The following is a 2,543-nucleotide window of genomic DNA, read 5'->3' on the forward strand; positions in this document are numbered from 1 at the left end:
CCATAGACCTCTGTCTCTAACCCTCATGGCAGCCCAACTGGAGCTCTCACTGATGGAGAGCTGGTTGCACTTTGCCCCCTTCCCATCCGCAGCTGGAGCCTTTCAAGCCTTATTATTGGCCACACCAGTGCAGAAGGCCCTAATCTCGTGCAGGACCCGGGAGCATCAGTGCAGGTTTCTGTCCCCACTGCCTAGGAGCTGCTGTCCCTGCCTTCCTCTGGTGCTGGGTGAGGGCTGCAGAGCCGCAGCAGGGCGATGGGCCCTGCTTTGCGGGGGGAATGGGAAGTTATGGGGTTCTGTGAAGCTTTTGGAACGTCCCAATGCGCATTTTGAGTTCCCTTGCAGCTTTCAAGAGGAGGGTGGCAAAAGGGAGATAACAGCAGGGTTTATTCAGTCATTAATAATTATAGGAAAGGGTAAAAGAAATTGCCTGTTTTCCTTGCTTAGTATTTTCTCATTTGACCTTTCTTTATGCCAGGAAATAAAGAAGAGCAAGGCTGTATCTCAATCTTACCAAGGGCTCTGAACACATCCCGGGTCCCCCAGGGAATTTAGGGAGACTCAGGTTTGGGAATTTGGACCTATGCTCCAGCTCAAGCATTAACCTTGAGATAGAGAGAGAGAAGCAGGAATGTGACTGCTTGGACCTGGACAGCAAAAGGAAGTGCAAGGCTCTGAAACCCGTGTGCTCTAAATACCCTCACTGAGAGAAGACTGAAACAAAAAGATTAAAGCCAGGTAACTGCATTTATTACACAGTTTTCTGCAGTATCTACTTTGCTCACACTAATTTCCTAAAATAAACGAGTCTTGAATGACGCAGCAGACTGCATCGCAGAGCATGCACTAAATTGCTGTTCACTTTCTTTCTAATAGTTTGTCTGCCTTTCATTTTTAGCTCTTGTTTCTTTTTTCCCCTTTTTTCGTGCAGAGAAGAGAAATGATTGCTAATGAATTGCAAGCATGGGGTATGGGAAGATCAGTTAATATGGCCCAAATATTCAGCAATACAAATACATTAAAGTGATCAAGCAATGAATGAAAATTGACCCAAAGAGCAAGTTCCACTGAGAAAACATGTGAGAATGTAAATTAATGTGACTTGATGAAACTTGAAATGTCATAACACAGCAGGGCACACAACACATCAGAGGAAATGTGAAAATTATACTTTTTCCTGAAATCATAGTTTTCAAAAATAAGTGGCTTTTAAATTCTTCTAAAAATATTATGAAGGAATTAGTGTCAAGAAAAAGGTTATTGTTGTTTGTCAGACTTCAAGCTCAGTCTGTGGTGCCTTTTTGCAAACATTCTGCATTATTCCTCTGAATATGCAGAGAAAAGGAAAATCCTGAAGCCTTTCTACTTGTCTGGATCCTTCTTCTGGATAAAGGGAGTCTTTTAAATTTATTAGAAAGTAACTGGCATAAGTTGCTAACCTGCAGCTTTTTTTCCTCTTGGCCATCCTCTTCCAAATAATAATATTTATAACACTTACAAACAAATGAGCAAACAAAATAAGGGGGGAAAAAGTCATTAGAAATTAGTTAATCTTCTAATAAAATTTATTGAAAAGTGATGAAAAGAAGCATCATGAAGTAGAGTTAAATAGTAATGCTGCCAAAGCTGGGTGCTTCTGCCACCACCCTCAAAACATGATTAATATTCCATTCTGTCCCATGTGTTGGTTTGGTGATGGTATGACTGGTTCCATGTCATGGGACAATGGGAAAACCTGGGAAGGTTTTTCCTCCATTTCCATCCTGGAATATGACAGTCTTTTCCCAGGCCTTTGTGCTGGAACACGGTGCGCTAGTAGCTTTCAAAGGCCTCCACACTGTTTGATTCACCACTAGCTTCAGCCAGATGTGACTTGTTACCCTCTTCTGTCTCCTCTCTGCTTTCATTCAGGGAACATGGATGTTTTCCCCTTCTCTTTTATCTTAATTTTACCCCTACTATTACAACCAGTGGTGGTACTTCTGTCTCATTTAGCTCTTGGATTTTTATTTTCTTCTCACATGTAGTTGCTGCTCCTCAGAGTAGCTGGTTGTTGCTGGCAGGCTACAGGTCTTGCCTTGACGTCCGATGATGCTCGAGCCACCGCAAGTGACATTAGCAGCCGTGTTACTAACGCGGGAGCTGGGAGAGGTAGGTGCTAGGAGGTGCAGACTGAGTGTTCTGGTTTGCTGGGGAAGCTCTTCACATTGACCTGGAAGCAAAGCTGAATTAACACAGATGCAAAAAGGGTCAGACCCATCCTGGAGCACTGCGGCCAGGCAGGGGGGAGGCAGCGGCTGGAGCAGCTCTCAAGATGTCAATCTACAAAGTCCCTAACCTGCTAATTCAGCTGCACACAAAGGGTATCCACCAGCTGCAGAATGCCTCAACACATACCATTACCAGGAAAAAAATCTCTTTATTGAGGTGGGGAGGGAAAGAAGGGCAAAAACCAAACATGCAGAATGCCCAGGAGTTGAAGACTGAAATTATTGCAGGAAATAATATGCAGTAATTGTAATAATTGTAATTGTATAAATAAT

At 43.2% G+C, this 2,543-nt stretch overlaps 1 long non-coding RNA gene across 1 annotated transcript; it reads left to right on the forward strand.

Moving 5' to 3' along the window:
• The first annotated feature begins 202 nt into the window (after nucleotides 1–202).
• On the forward strand, nucleotides 203–2,145 carry LOC112951925. Its single transcript, XR_003250298.1, has 3 exons — nucleotides 203–227; nucleotides 479–738; nucleotides 2,028–2,145. It is a non-coding gene; the product is annotated as an uncharacterized LOC112951925 (long non-coding RNA).
• The last annotated feature ends 398 nt before the right edge of the window (nucleotides 2,146–2,543 follow it).

This window comes from Nothoprocta perdicaria, unplaced genomic scaffold, assembly GCF_003342845.1.
Source record: "Nothoprocta perdicaria isolate Ctin4 unplaced genomic scaffold, notPer1 scaffold_379, whole genome shotgun sequence".
In the NCBI taxonomy this organism is placed as follows: Eukaryota; Metazoa; Chordata; class Aves; order Tinamiformes; family Tinamidae; genus Nothoprocta; species Nothoprocta perdicaria.